Genomic DNA, 17,710 nt, shown 5'->3' on the forward strand with positions numbered 1-17,710 from the left:
ATCGGTGAGGGCAAGTACGTACGGTGCCCATGTTGGCTGGGGATGTGTTTTCTCGCTCTGCCAGGCACCAAAAATAGTGAGCGGCCTCGCGCATAGCGACATACAGCAACGTTTTCAGATTACCAACCGTCGGATTCACACTTTACTGGATTCAAATGGTTGTCAATCAGAATCCATAAATCAGTAAATGAAACAGTTTGGTCTATGTAGTTCGCATTTGTTTTGCAGCGACTTGAAGAGAGGTCTCATTTTTCCAACGTTTTTAAGAGGAACAATGGCGCCATAGTGTGCAGAACCATTGAACATGACGTCACAGCTGGTGGTGATTCAGGAAAAACCGTAGACACAACGGTTCGTCACGGACATACTGTGCTACGATGTGTTACCTCTCATGCAACTGTATATTGGTGCCATTTTCCAACAGGACAATGCTCGTCCACACATGGCACATTTCACTAAGAACCGCCTGCGTGATGATGAGGTAATCCAGTGGCCAGCACTGTCCCCATATCTGCCCCTGATAGAACATTTCTGAGATCAGCTTGGACATCAACTGCATCCAAGCGCCAGAATCCAGGATATGAAGTACCACTTACAAGAGATGTGGGCCAGCTTGCCTCAGGACAGGCTGCAGATGCTTCGCGGCACTCTTCTCAACCGATATACTACATGCATCAGAGGAGATGCAACGATATATTGGTAAGTAGGCTCATACTGACAAGTATTTTTTTTTATTTTTTTGGAAATTTGACTCGACTTTCTAACCAATGAAGTAATATCACATACACTCTTAGCCCGTGAAGTTCCATTTCTTTTTCTCCTCCCCTTCACTGTGCTTGACTTTTCTTGTCAGTCAGTATACTTTTTTGGCAATACGACGGTCTTATTTTGCATCAAATTATAACAAGAGCTTCCTCCGTGTCAATTAACCATGGTCATGGATTCTAGTTCTAGCATGACAGGGGGCTTAATCTCTAGGTCTCTTCTCTGTGTGACATCGTATATATCATTTTGGTAGCGGCGTAATGCTCCATACTTTGCCATATATTCTTACCTAAGCGTCGATGTTTACTTAGTTCTAAAGAAACTTATCCTCTCTACCGAAAAGTAAAGGAGGGGAATTGACAAAGTGCAGGTATGGAAGTGTCCCCGTCACTGTATGAAACAAGAGATAAATTTTGTTCATGATCCAGAGAAATTTTTTCAAGGAATGAATTTAGCTAGTTAGCGTAGTAAACAGAGGATGGGTGGAGTTTATTCCAGACGACAGGTGTCACCGAATCACACTTGCAGCTGCAATAAATCACATTCAGATCCGGAGAAAACAACTACAGCCACTCAATGGTAGTCTATCAGAGTCGATTTCCCGAAAACCAATGAAATGGTAACTATTTGTGACAGGTGTGTAGAGCAGTGTCGCATCAGATGAAGCTTTTTAAACGCGAACATTTTAGGTTGGCTTTACCGTGACTGTTATTGACATTACATGAAACGACGCGTTTACTGGTACCAGTCACTGTTTATTTATCTCCACGACGCGTTTCAAAGGTTTAAACCTCCATCATCAGGTGGATTTACATTTGTTACTATGAGTTGCGTGTCTGTGTGTGTTATGTTACGATATTCTCGAGGAACTTATGGCACTGTCTAGTGGAGGACAATACACTACTTTCTTTTTTGTTTTTTTGTGATGTGATCGCTTTACCACAACATCTTCCATACAAACCCGTTTCTACGTAGTATTTCATGTCAGATTGCCAATGTCTTCAAACAAAAAGGCATAAACATATCCTTTACCACAGACAACCAGATCTTCATCACACAGGTGTATACAAAATTGATTAATTGGACTGTAACTGCTTCTACAAAGACCAGACAGGCAGATCATTTGAGAATAGATTCACAGAACACACGACAACACTAAAAGATAAAAATACCACACATCATTAACAGCCACCCACCTGCATGAAACAAAACACCATGTTAACAACACAAGTATCAATATCCTACACATCCAATCTAAAGGCAAAAAAACTAGACGTCCTTGAAACGCTCAAAATATATAAACACCTAAAAAAAGAATCATAATCCATCTTAAATGAGAAAAATGACAATATTCACAACGTTTTCAGCTGCAATGTGCGCACGCACACACACACACCTACCTTAATATTTACCATAAACATTTAGTTATGTTACCGTGACATCCCCCAAATATACAAGGGATTGACCTCATTTATAAATATACCAATACAACAACAGCTTCTATCCCCTGTCAGCTTAAAACAATGTGTGTTTTAACTAATGGTACACATTGTACATCTATCTGCATATTTTATAGCATTAAACAATGTACTCCCCCAACCTTTAGGCAGCTATTACACGTAACACATATAATCTTAAGAACCCCCTGCTTTGCCGGCCGCGGTGGCCGAGCGGTTCTAGGCGCTTCAGCCCGGAACCGCGCGACTGCTACGGTCGCAGGTTCGAATCCTGCCTCGGGCATGGATGTGTGTGATTTCCTTAGGTTAGTTAGGTTTAAGTAGTTCTAAGTTCTAGGGGACTGATGACCTCAGATGTTAAGTCCCATAGTGCTCAGAGCCATTTCAACCCTTTTGAACCCCCTGCTTTGGAGTATTTGCTCTCATCCAGTCACTCCTTTCAACCTCTCTCCCCCTCTCACCTTCTCTTTTCCTTCCTCTCCCTCTGCCTCCAGCCTTTGATTCCTATCTGTGAATCCCAACCAAAATTAGTATTTATGTATAATTTTACTACTGTAGCTAACATAATTATTGTACTTAAAGTTTGCAACATGAAACCTGATTATACAGGGTAAGTCACTAACTATTGCCACCTAGAATAAGTCCGAAAGTGTGACAGTAGCTGAAAAGTTTGTGGGACAAATGTTGCATGGGACAACATGGGCCATAATATGACGTTGGTTTTTTGTTGCTAGGTAGGCTCGCGACAGAGATGTGATGGTCAAGTTTTTTTTTAAAATAGGATGCTATAGTTTGGTATTTATTTTCTGATAGAGGCTATAGAGACGAATCCAATGATGTGTAACAATAAGGTATTTGAAGGTCAATGAAGGTCAAAAAGGTGGCATGAACGTCCATTTACAGAAGGTGTTCGAAATGATGACCATTGGCATCAATGCAGTGCTACAATCTTCTTATCATGGATTGAGTGGTATTCCTTATCACTTCGGCACTTATCGAAGCACATGCTCTGGCAATTCTCTCTAGCATATCGTGCAAATAGTATACATTCGCCGAATACGGTGTACCCATCTAACGTGCCATTGATATGTAAACACCATTCGACGGTTTCACAATACAACTCTAATAGGAATAGTAAGAATAGTATCGTCGAATCAAGCGAATGTGAGTGACGTATTCCTTCGGAGAACAAGTCGATATGCTTCTCATTTACGGAGAATGCCAACGAAATTCAGTGAGAGCTAGAGACTTACACGCTGAAAGATATCCTCAACGCACTCGTCCAACACGTCGTACATTTAAATATGTGTAAGATAAATTGAGAACAACTGGATCTTTAATCCATAGGAAACATATCCCGCAAAGGAAATTTATTAACAAGGAAACGGAAATTGGTACTATTGCCACTGTGGGTCGAGATCCTAGTGGTAGTTCGCGTCATAAGCCAGAGTAGAGTTGTTTGTGTTCTGAATCGCCATAAATATCAACCTTACCATATCAGTCTCCACCAAGAATTAACTGATACGGATTGCATGCGTCGCATTGAATTCTGCCGATGGGCTCAGCTACAGATTCAGAGGCATGACACATTTATTAATTTGATATATACTGACGAGGCAACATTCACGGACCATGGGAATGTTAATTTGCGTAACATGCATTACAGAGCAACTGAAAAGCCATGTTGGCTGCGGAAACCTGCACGCCAAACACCGTGGTCAGTGAATGTATGGTGTGGGATTACGGAGGACAGCATTATAGTCCCCTATTTCATCGAAGGAAATCTTAATGGTAGGAAGTAAACCGCATTCCTGCAAGAAACATTAGGTCTATTATTGGAAGAAATACCTTTAGGAACAAGGGACAGAATGTGGTATAAACACGATGGATGTGCGGCACATTTTTCGCTGATGGCTAGAAGTAAGTCACAGAGAGAATTCCCAGATCGTTAGATTGGACGCGGAGGAGATGTGTCGTGGCCGGCTCGTTTGCCAGACTTGACGTCTCTCGATTTTTTCTTGTGGGTATTCGTAAAAGACATTGTTTATAAAGTCGTTCCAACTATACCTGAAGATATGCGAGAGAGAATTGTCACAGAATGTGCTTCGGTAAGTACCAATGTGATAACGAGAACCACACAATCCATTTTAAGAAGATTGCAGCACTGCATTGATACCAATGGTCATCACATCTAACACCTTCTGTAAATGGACGTTCATGCCACCTTTTTTACCTTCGTTGACTTTCAAAGTACTTACTGTTACACATCAGTGGATTTGCTATCAGAAAATAAGTACCAAACTACAGAATTCCATTTAAAAAAACAAAGTTGACCTTCATATCTCTGAAGCGGCCCAACCTAGCAACAAAAAACCAACGTCATATTATAGCCCCCGTTGCCCCATGCAACTTTTGTCCCACAAACTTTTCAGCTCCTATCATACTTTCGGATTTATTCTAGGTGGCAATAGTTAGTGACTCACCCTGTATAAACGAATATGAAACAGTGGAAGGAACCTGTGACCACTGGAGGTAGTCTGTTTTACTTATATTATTTTTACCGTTAGATACACGGTTAGTTTTTTGTCAGAAGGGACCCAAAGTCATGTTCTGAAATAGTGTTTTGTTTCTCCACTAGACAGTGCCATAAGTTCCTCCAAACTGTCGTAATACAACATGCATGCACATACACACACACACACACACACACACACACACACACACACACACACACGTCATACTAACAAATGTGAGCCCACCTAATGATGGAGATCTAAACCTTTAAAATGCGTCGTGCAGATAAATAAACAGTGACTGGTTAGAGGAAGCTCTGTTGTACGTGCGTCATAATCAAGGGAATGTGTATATGATTCGACGTCAGCGCAACCTGAGTGTCTATCGAAACTGTTTAAATACTTCGGCCCTTTCTCTCCTCTTCCTTTTATGCAGTATCGATGTGAGTAAACTTCTTAAGCGATGCCTCTAGATTCTGTGGTACGTACTGTTTAACCATTAAGAGCTTCGGCATCTGTCTGAGAAAGGAAGCGATCATTAGTTAACTGTCTTCTGATGCACTAGAACTTGCAGTACGAACGTTAGATGCAGTTCACTGAAATCGAATGGATTCCGAAATTTTGAGCATGGAACGCATAACGTGCCTCGAGACTTCAGGAAAATTGTGCTTGACCTGTATTTGGATCGGTAATATCTGCTTATGGCGAGCAGATCACAGTTGTAAAAGCGAGATAAGCTACTGCAAATGTGAAACACAGGTACATTAATAACCGGTGTAACCGCCAGAACGTTGATGATAGCATGCAAACGTGCATGCGTGTTGTTGCACAGATGACGGATGTCAGTTTGTGTGATGGAGTTGCATGCCTGTTGTCTGTTGAACTTGGTCTGTCAAATGCAGCGAAGATTAATGCTGGTTGTGGATGACGCTGGAGTTTTCCTCCGATATGTCCCATATGTGCTCCACTGGAGACAGATATGGTGATCGAGCAGGCCAATGCTATATGTCGATGGTCTGCAGAGCATGTTGGGTTACAAGAGTGGTATGTGAGCGAGTGTTATCCAGTTGGAAAACACCCCATGGAATACTGTTGGCAGCACAACAGGTCGAATCATTAGACTGATGTTCAGATTTGCAGTCATGGTGCGTGGGATAACCACGAGAGTGCTCTGCCGGCATAAGAAATCGCACCCCAGACCGCAGCTCCTGGTATAGGTCCAGTGTGTCTTACACGCAGACAGATTCATTGCAGACCTTCTTCTAATCAACACACTACTATCACTGGTACCGAGCCAGAACCAGCTCTCATCAGAAAACACAACAGACCTCCATCCTGTCCTCCAGTGAGCTCTCGATTGACATCACAGATGTCGCAAATGGCGGTGGTTTGGTGTCAGTGGAATGCACGATATAGGCGTTGAAACGTCCCCTTTCAACAATTATACACGACTGTGCTTAAACTGACACACAATATTTTTAGCGCAACGCAATCTGACTTTCAAAAATCCCTACAAAAGAATGGCCCTGACTAACATTAACCTATACCTTTCACAAATCACTTACCTCACCAAAAATCTCCGTTACTCGAACTACTGCAATACAGCAAGCGCCACTACTGCCAGCTAAATAAAAGATTCAAACTACGGAAGGCACTAACTACTGATAAGGATAGTTAGCAAATGAAAGATATTAATAGAGAACAAACAATGTATTTACCTTAATAGTCATAATACATATAGCAATTCATGACAAATTACAAAACTCCGCCATCTCTCTCCCCACATCCACCACTGCTGGCGGCTCACCTCCAACTGCGCAACGCTACGCGCTGTTCACATCGAACTGCCGCTGCCAAACACTACAATGGCAGACAACAATGCAAACTAGCCACAGGCTGCACACAGCACAGCCAGTGATTTTCATACAGAGCGCTACGTAATGTTGCCAATAAGAAAATATAAACAGCCTACTTACATAGACCCCATGCTCCCGACAAAAAATTTTACAAATTGTTTTGGCCAGTGGCCAATAATGATTTGAAAAAATTTTTCATAATTACAGTAAGAAAAATATCAAATGCACACACTTATTAATACAATGTTGGTCAAAAGCAAAAATTTTCTCACAGTCCATAAAGACAGTCCTGATCATTCATCACTGGCGGCTCACCTCCAACTGCGCAACGCTACGCGCTGTTCACGTCCAGCTGCCGCTGCCCAACACTACAATGGCAGACAACAATGCAAACTAGGCACAGGCTGCACACAGCACAGCCAGTGATTTTCATACAGAGCGCTACGTAATGTTGCCAATAAGAAAATATAAACAGCCTACTTACAGCGTCAGCCTCAGAGCTGTCTTTGGAGTAACCGATTTGTAACAGTTCGTTGTGTCACTGTGCCAACTGCTACTCAAATTGCTACTGCAGTTGCAGTTACGATGCGCCAGAACCACATGCCGAACACGATGGTCTTCCCTCTAGGTAGGGCCAAGTAGCCGTCCAGAGCTCAACCTTCTTGCGACCATACATTGCCGTGACCACCGCTGCTAGGAGTCATGTACAGTGACTTCGTTCCTGACAAGTCTTTCTGCAGTATCGCGGAACGAACACCCAGCTTCGTGTAGCCCTATTACACATCCTGGATCAAAATCATTGAGATGTTGACCACGGCGTCTTTGTCGCCTTGAAGATGTTCTTGACTAATATTAACTGATGACGTTCAATCTCAATATTAACTACCGCTCATGACCGTTACAGCATATATTTAAAGCAAACGTGATTTGCGTCCTCATGGTGGTGCTTCTAGCGACACTGTTATGCAGCTGGCGTGGAATTTAAACAGGCATAATCTTTCAGATGTTGAAACACGTCTGCCAACTTTTGCTTGTGTCGCACAACTCCTTCTTGGTGAGTTGATTTTTTTCCCCAGCAGCGTATTAACTCCAGAAGCAACTGAAATTTTCATTGTCACTGCTGCTCACCGTGCTATTACTTAAGAACAAATTAACGAGAGCCCGCATCTCGTGGTCGTGCGGTAGCGTTCTCGCTTCCCACGCCCGGGTTCCCGGGTTCGATTCCCGGCGGGGTCAGGGATTTTCTCTGCCTCATGATGGCTGGGTGTTGTGTGCTGTCCTTAGGTTAGTTAGGTTTAAGTAGTTCTAAGTTCTAGGTGGCTTATGACCACAGCAGTTGAGTCCCATAGTGCTCAGAGCCATTTGAACCATTTTTGAAATTAACGAGATGTCCTGTCAGCGTAATTTGTTACAGAAGGGAGCAGCAGTATGAGACGGATCTGATGTATGACCGTGGCTCAGACGTCCGAGGTGGCCGAGTGGTTCTAGGCGCTTCAGTTTGGAACTTCGTGACCGCTACGGCCGCAGGTTACAATCCTGCTTAGGGCATGGATGTGTGTGATGTCCTTAGGTTAGTTAGGTTTGAGTAGTTCTAAGTTCTAGGGGACTGATGACCTCAGATGTTGAGGCCCACAGCGCTCAGAGCCATTTGAACTATTTTGAACCGTGGCTCAGCCTGCCCTAGGGATTTATAATGGGCGACCAAAATATCTCCGTTCTAAGGCCGTACAGTCCAGAGTCGATATGCCAACGACACGAAATCGTCGTGAGCATTGAGGTAATCATCCAACCAGCGTATCCGTTTAGTAAGACACCGTGTCATGGCGCATGAAGATGTCCGTAACTGCCTGCTACACATCATCGTCCGATAGGAATCGTCGAACTTTCAGGGCCTTTTCTAAGGGAGCGATAGCTTGATAATTGCATGGGCAGAAATCAGGAATATAAGGCGGTTGCTCCAGCGTCTCTGACTTGAGTTTCCCGAACTTCCGCATTACGACATTTGTAATATGGGAACATGTGTTATCATAAAACAGCACCACCGCTTGTTGCAGTTTTCCTGGGCGGTTCGCCTTAATTACACTCCGTAATTTCTCCAGCTGCACCATACACATTCTTGATTCTCCGATGGATGTCTCGCGGTGTTTGTCCTTTGGCAGCCAAGAACAGAATAACATCACCTTGGCTCATTTTAGATATATTTGGTAATAATGTCGCTGTAGTTCACATTTCCTTATTTACCGAATGCTACACTTGTCTAGATGTCTGTCCACATATACTAGCATCGGAGTCGTGCTAGTTGCATATACGCTGAACCAATGTCCTCAAACGGACACTTTTTGATCGCCCATTATACATTGACCGAATTTAGTGGAACCGATGGAGCAGAAATCAATGAAATGCGATGACACGAAGGTATATTAGTGAAATATCGTTCAGAACTGCTGAGCCTTAAATGTAATGAATTAATGAACTGGTTTCCAATAATATCGTTTCATTTCAAGGCGTTTTATTAGTTTCATCCCCATTCATTCCAGTCACTTCATTTGTGTGGATCTAATTCTGTCGATGTACACTCCTACAGAAGGATAAGCCACATCTATTCTCCTCACACTGCATGAGAGAAACTCACGTTCTGGTGATCATAAGAAATAACACAAAACAAAAATGAGTATGTCGTGTATACACACTCTGCTGGTTTAAATGCCTAAAGCTAGTGTTCACGATATGCAACAGGCACGGGTTCGTATTCCAGTCTGACAAAAATCTTCATTTGTCTGCTTATATATGTACATGGTTGTTCTTCAGTTCACAATTAAGTACTTGGCAGAGTGTTAAAAGAACTTCTTTGAAACTCTTTCTCTTGTTCCCCTCCCGAACAGCACATGGGAAATATGAATACCTAAATCTTTCCATGCAAGCTCTGATTTCTCTTATTTTAATACGATGGTCATTTCTCCCTATATAAGCGGGAGTTAACTTATAAATTTGGTACTCAGAGGAGCAAGTAGATGACTGAAATTTTGTGAAGGTCGTATGTCGTTGGTCTGATGATTCCCATCTCAACCAGGTTATCTTATCCGTGGCACTCTCTGTCCTTTTTTGCATTAACAGAAAACGAGCTGCCCTATCGAATATTCTGGATGTCCTCAGCCTGTCCTAGGTAACGATCGCATATCACGTAGCAACACTTCAGAAGAGGAAGGACAAGCATCGTGTAGGCAGTCTCTTTAGTAAACTCCTCGCATCTCTCAAATGTTGTGCCATTAATAAGCAGTCTTTGATTCACTTTCTCTACATCACTATTCTATGTCATTGTTCCAATCAAGTACTTTGTAATTGCAATCAGTGAATATTTTCCTGAATAGTTGCCCTTAAATTTGTTTGACGTATTGTGTAACAAAAATGTGAAACTTCCCCTTTGAACATTTATACAGGACTGTGCTTAAACTGACACACAATATTTTTAGCGCAACGCAATCTGACTTTCAAAAAAATCCCTACGAAAGAATGGCCCTGACTAACATTAACCTATACCTTTCACAAATCACTTGCCTCACAAAAATCTTCGTTACTGGAACTACTGCAATACAGCGAGCGCCACTACTGCCAGCTAAATAAAAGATTCAGACTACGGAAGGCACTAACTACTGATAGGCATAGTTAGAAAATGAAAGATTTTAATAGAGAACAAACAATGTATTTACCTTAATAGTGTTGAAAAACCATAATATACATAGCAGTTCATAATATCCAGTATAACAAATTTCAAAACTCTATCATCTCTCTCCCCACATCCACCACTGCTCGCGGCTCACCTCCAACTGCGCAACGCTACGCGCTGTTCACATCCAGCTGCCGTTGCCCAACACTACAATGGCAGACAACAATGCAAACTAGCCACAGACTGCACACAGCACGGCCAGTGATTTTCATACAGAGCGCTACATGGCGTTACCAATAAGAAAACATAAACAGCCTACTTACAAATGTAATGGATTATTTATGCTATTCATGCGGATGACATCACACTTTTCATTGTTTAGGATCAGTTGCAACTTTTCGTGTGATACAAATATATTGCCTAAGTCAGTTTGTAATTCCAGTTTGATCTTCTAATAGCGGCATCATTCGTCATACTTGCCTCCTGTTGCTACTGGTTGATTTAATGTGAAAATGAACCTGAGATGTTTTAATTTTACTTTTAATTAAATTTACCCCATAGTTTTCTGAACCTACAAAAGTTTAATATTAGTGTCCTGAAAAAATTACCAAAGTTACAAAATTATTTGGGGAAATGTAGTTAAACAAAATTGGCACTTCTGTACATGAGTATGGAGGACAAAGAGTTTTCTTTTCATATTAGAAGAAGTTTCACTCATTGTTGTTGATTTACATGTTAAGTTCTAAGAGCAGAATGTTATCTTCCAAACAAACTTCAGCTTTTAAAGGGAGTTAAGACATTAAATATGCAGCTTACTTACAAATACTGCTATTAATGTGATAAAAAACATTTAAGAGTTTCCTCTGTAGCTCAGGAAATTGAGAAATACAATTTGTATTCGTAAAATGTGTAGGGGGCCCAGCGAAGATGTTCAGAGTTGTCGAGAAGGATGTGTCCTACGTAGAGTTTGAAAAACGTTTTGCTTTTCTCCCTAATCCAGACAGAAAACATGTTAGTAAAAGCTTATAGTATTAATTTTCAGGAAATTTAGACATTTATGAAAGGCTGAGAACCTATCTGCATTGTTTTTTTACTGATTGATGTTTAAATTAAAACAATTACCTACTCAAGTACTCTAAAGTAATGCTGTACCGTAATTTATCTTATCTATAGATACAGTGATACTGAAAGAGTAAGTGAGGTCTAAAAATGTTAACCACTGATTCATTTATAAAGTAATGGTTTTAACTTTAAAAAATCTCTCGGTCTTCAGGCCGCGAGTGACCTACCGGGACCATCCGACCGCCGTGTCATCCTCAGTGGAGGACGCGGATAGGAGGGGCGTGGGGTCAGCACACCGCTCTCCCGGTCGTTATGATGGCATTCTAGACCGAAGGCGCTACTATTCGGTTGAGTATCCTCAATTGGCATCACGAGGCTGAGTGCACTCCCAAAAATGGCAACAGCGCATGGCGGCCTGGATGGTCACCCATCCAAGTGCCGACCACACCCGACAGCGCTTAACTTCGGTGATCTCACGGTAACCGGTGTATCCACTGCGGCAAGGCCTTTGCAATAACTTTAACTAATACAAACAAATTCTACTTCACTTGAGTCCCACCCATGACAGTTCTTTGTCACACCAGTGATGGTTTTCGACTGCAATTTTTAAAGCTAAATATTGAGTACCTTACATTGATGTTTCATCACACAGAGAATTGTTTTACTTGTGGATATCGTTGTTTTCAAAAGAAAATTAGGGCATAATTGATAGAGTACGTATAAAATATTGGTGCGCGTTCAGTGCTATGTTCATTAGCTGTCCCACGCTTGACAAGATTTTAAGGACGATTAACTGCCCACTTCGTACTGTCGCCAACGCAAATAGCAAGAAACGATCATCGCAATAAAATAAGAGAAATCACAGTTCGTACAGAAAGATTTAGGCCTTTATTTTTCTCACGCGTTCCAAGGGAGATGAACGGTAGAGAAAAACTCTGGAGGTGGTACGAAGAACCCTCTGACAGGTACTTAATTGTGAATTTATGAGTAGTGATGTAGGTATGGACATAAACGTAGAAATAGACACTACAGAATTCCCGCCCGCCAGTGACGCCGGTATGGAGTCCATAGTTAAGACCAGTGCGTCTAGGTCTCTGTACTACCGGGATGAAGATATCTAGGTCCCGAGCATAGGAAGTCCGCGAGCCTGTCGATTTCTGTCTCCTGCACCATACAGCATGTTATGGTTAGAGGAAAAGTTCCTAACTCCAACTTACTGTCACCTTTGTACCATAAGATATCCTAGTAACTCCCGGCCATTTCCTAGACATTAGGCTCTCAGCGATCAACTACACGCAAAGAGATGTGCTCTCAAGTGACCAACAAGTGACTTAGCCCACCTAGAAATGCTGAAACAGAATAAGTATTATAAGGGGTGATTGAAAGGTTTCCGTTCGAAGGCCGTACAGTCCAGAATCGGTATGCCAATCACGCAAAATCGCCGTGAGCACACAGGCAATCATCCCACTTAAACAGAAAGTTGAATATACCCGTTTGATAAAACACCATCTGATTGATATGTATGGAGCCATTGTATCAGCGTGCTCTGGCAAGGAACTAATTGGTATGCTATCTGTACCGGAAGATTTACCTTCATTAAGTGCTGTAAGCTGCTTCACTACACCGAGATCATTTATTTTTAAGTTTCTTATGTTAGCAGCTGCTCTTCATTAGAACGCTGGAATATTTACTCCGTCCTCTTTAGTGTAGGTATTGCGGAAAACTATGTTGAAATTACTCAGTTTACGTGGCGCCGTCATCGGCAATACTACCGTTGGTAACACGCAGTCAAGGTATTGATTGTGTCTTGCCGTTAGTGTACTTTACATACGACCATAATCTCCTTGGATTTTCTGTCAGATTTCGAGACATAGTTTCGTTGTGGAAGCTATTAAAAGCATCTCACACTGAAGTCCACATTGTGTTTCGAGCTTCAATAAAACGTCGCCCATCTTGAAGATATTACGTGCTTTTAAATTTGGCATGCTCTTTTCGTGGCTTCTGCAACAGTGTTCTAACCCGTTTTGTGTACCATGAGGATCTTTTCTTGGTTTATTCCGTATAAATCTGTCAACTGCTTTAGTTACTATTTCTTTAATTCACTCCACATCAGGTCTACACTTACATAGTTAACGGGAAGCAGTGGACACCGTCGCTTAGCAAGGCGTCAAGCGAATTTTTATCGGCTTTTTTAAATAGATATCTTTAGCGTATTCTTTTGGTCGATTTGGATATTGAAGTGGGCAGTCTCGCTACAAAGACTTCACAGTCACTACTCGCAGTATCCGTCATGACACTCCAGATTTGCCCCGGATTATTGTTTCTAAGAGGTCAAGTATGTTTACGTAACCACTTACTCTTGAAGTGAGCGCATGAAATAATTTCTCAAAATAAGTTCAGAGGGAGCATTTAGTACAATTTCTGTCGATCTTTTATGTACCACCGGGTTTGATTACTTATTCTCGCCAACAAACTGGCGGTAGACTGTAGTTACCAACAACTGTAACTGTGAGTGGAGTACCTGGTTGAGATGATACTCAAGTTTTTACTTTGAACTGCTAGGCAATTGAATCATCTGAGTCGGAGTGTCGGTATGAGGAACCAATCATTAACTCATTCCGGTTGTCAACTATAGCCTCAACCCATTCTAACTCACAGTAACTGCATACTTCGTTCAAAGATAAATCACTTCTAACAGCAACAAACACGACGTCATCAACTGTATTTGAATCGTGTAGTGCAAAAACAATGCTTCTCCGCTTTTTGACGCTGCATGAGTTAATCATATACTGATAACAGAGGCAATACCTACAGTTTTATACAGTGTACCATACATCCCTGGCCTACGGTCAGGACGCAAAATTGCAGTTTAGTGCAGAAACGACACGTATCCTGGAGAGGTCCTGTTTCTGATCACTATTGTTAGATTTCACCAAATTCTCATTACTACTGGAAGATTACGAAATGTACGCCATTATTCTCCCGTATGTGGGCATTTTTTCATGTCTTGTGATCGTGGTTTTGGTGTTATAAAGAGGAAGATTCGCACACCAGCTACAGTCTATTCACCGAGTGAATACGTAAACTTAATAGTTGCTTCGAACAAGAAGAACCGACTACAGTTAAAATGGTACATACAGCAAACATTTTTGGTTTTCATAATTAATGGTTAAAATGCTGCAAGAAATCAGTACTTTCAGTGAAGTCTACGGGAAGAAGAGTGAAGAAAGATGAAAAAGTAACATCTCATGTAAATGAATTTATGAAATTTTAACATGAAGACGATCGTGTCACAGGAAAGAATTTCAGTCATGGCCTGGTTGTTCATCATTTTAAACTATCACTTTCTACAATCATCTGCCCATTGGTGCCGCGTGCTCGTCCTTATACACAGAGCGATGTGGAAGTAAATGAAAAGAAACTGACATAGAGAAATCGTAGGCATACATTTTAAAAGAATATCGTGACTGTTATAATGAATACTAGCTACACCATCCACAACAGTTGGTGACAAATTATATCGATGAAGCTCCATACATAAATAAAGACGTTATCTTTCTGTTTTCAACCTTTATTGAATTTCTAACAGTGTAGCTTGATGGTGTAACAGAAATGTCTTTCTTTTTTCTCAAACAATACGTTCTGTCTCGAAATTTGTGGGTCATAAAAAAGGTAATTTTTTGCTGCTAAGAACCATGGCATAGGATAGGAAGAATGGGTGCTAAAATCCGTTATCAGTTTAAAACTTTTCCGTAGTAAGACGTAAAGTTCGTTACAGACTAATAAAATCGATTTGCTTCTTTTTGTTTTCTATGTTATTACCATTTATTTCACAAACATCACTGACGATCAATTTTAAAAAATTCTGTAGGCTTTTGTATTAGTCTCATGTTATCGAACAAAAAGAAGAAAATATTTGCTCTCAGCAATCAATAAAACAGAAAAAATCCATGGCTCTGCTCACTAGATTACCCATTACAGAACTTTTTCTTTCATTTCCTGGGATATGTGACTGGATGGAAAAGTGTTGTTTCAGAAAGAACCATGCATTTAATCTATCCTTTCCGAACACCGCTAGATCCTTTGTAAAAATATCGGCTGTGCTTACCTCGCGCTTTAGCTAATTTTCGGTAACGATTTCAGCGTCAGTGCTTTCAGCTTGCGTTTCGATCTCTGGTTCTTTCCCAACAGAGTTACGACACCCTTTGAGACTGAAGAGCTTTATGCACCTTCCCAAGATCCTCTAACCCAAAAAACCGGACGGTCCATTCCACTTAGCCCCCGCTACGCATTAGGCTGCCTCCTGCGTGTAGTGGACTCCTTACCTATTAAGCGGAACCCTAAACCCCACAACCCCGTGTCACAAGTCGAGAAATATACAACCTACTTGGTCGCAAGATCCGTCTGAGCCTCTGATTCAGAGCTTTCACTTGGCTTTGAACCAGAGGTTCGCAATCGGCCCTGCCGACGATGGTACATATAGTGAGCTCTGCCTCCATCTCGCAAGAAAGACTGACTGTCTTTCCCACTTCAGATAGCCACCCAAGGTCAGAGAGAATATTTTGTGATCTAAAGCGGAGCACACCGTTAATACCTATATCAGGCACCACCTGCAGTTAGCTAAAGCATGTGCTCTTCATGGCATCCGGAAGCACTCGTTCATTGTCTAGAATGGCAAATCCTGGTGCGCACACAAACTGGACTTCTTCTACTCCTTGGCAGCCATATTCTTAAGAAGCCCCATTACGTGCCTGACACTGGAGCTCTCAGCAACTAGTAATTCCACCTTCTGCGAACGTCTAGATCTTTTGGGCCGAGAGGCTTCCTCTGGAACAAGGCGAGCGACAGCATCCGGCACACAATTTTTTCGCTCACAGATAGCGCCTGAACCTGTTCTTTAGTCGAATCGGGAAAGTCCTTCGATCAGCCCCCTAGAAAGTCTTTTATTCACTGCATGCCACACCTTGAAACACAGTAGTGCGCCGATGGGGGTGCGGGGGGGGTTGGGGGGTGGGGGGGTGGGGGGGGGGTGGGGGGGGTACGGTGGAAGTGCTGGAGGATTGCTGCATCCCCACGTCTAGGCTCCCACAGTGGTGTACATTGACAACAGCCTCATTCTGCTTGATCTAAGACAGCACTGCCTTGAACTGTGAGTGAAGGGTCATCAACTCAGCTTGCATCTGGACCCAGCAATCACAGTCGCCATCCGTACTAAAGACGGTGGAACTATTGACTAGACCGTAACTAAAACGTATAACTGTGCCTACTAAACACAAATACGAAAACAACTGAAGTTTTTTAACTAAAACCATCTGAGTAACCAGCACTGGTCGTGTATGTATTTATTCCAGTGTTCTATTAGTCCATCTTCTCCTTACCCCCATCTCCTTCACAGACTTTCTCTGTCCACCTCCTCCACCAGCTACTTTCTGTCTATCACCTCCTTCCCCTTCCTCTGTCTATCTCCCCCTCCCACCTCTCTCTGTCAATTTGCTTCTTCCCCCTCTGTCCATCTACTCCATCCCCCTCTGTTCATCTCCTCAAATGGTTCAAATGGCTCTGAGCACTATGGGACTCAACATCTTAGGTCATAAGTCCCCTAGAACGTGGAACTACTTAAACCTAACTAACCTAAGGACATCACACACACCCATGCCCGAGGCAGGATTCGAACCTGCGACCGTAGCAGTCCCGCGGTTCCAGACTGCAGCGCCAGAACCGCACGGCCACCGCGGCCGGCGTTCATCTCCTCCTGCCCCCTATCCCCTCTGTCTTTTCCTGTCCCCATCTCTGCCCATCTCCTCCTCTTTCTTTTCTCTGTCCCACTCTTCCTTGCCCATCTCTCTGCCTATTTCCCCTTCCACTCAGTGTCTGTCCACCTCCTCCTCACCCCTTATCTCTCCAATCATTTCACTGCTTTACGATGAGCTTTCTACTCGCGGCTTTGCCCACCTTCACACATGTCAAATATATTTAACATATATTGTGATGTAGATACAACAAATACGAGGTTTGTCCAGAAAGTAAGTTCCGACCAGTGGCGAAAAGGAAACCACTGGGAAAATCCGGTAAAGATTTGCACAGATGTGTTGGGCAGAGCCTCTAGTATGCCCGTCGATCGTCTCGCGTCGCTCTTTTCAGTTTTAAGTGGACAGTGAGCACGTAAAGATGCGTAGGGAATAGCGTCTACTGCCAAGTATGAGGGCCTGGTTAGAGATTTCGCCTGTGTCATGCAGACCACATAACACAACTGTCGAGCAGTTCTTTCTTCATGCCAATTCTCGGCCGCACACTGCAGGGGTAGTGAAGACCCTCCTGCAGCGTTTCCTAATGAGAAGTGTTTGATCACCCACGATGCGGTCCGTAATTGACTCCCCCTGAGTCTCATCTCTG

The sequence above is a fragment of the Schistocerca cancellata genome, chromosome 4 (genome assembly GCF_023864275.1).
Source record: "Schistocerca cancellata isolate TAMUIC-IGC-003103 chromosome 4, iqSchCanc2.1, whole genome shotgun sequence".
Taxonomy (NCBI): Eukaryota; Metazoa; Arthropoda; class Insecta; order Orthoptera; family Acrididae; genus Schistocerca; species Schistocerca cancellata.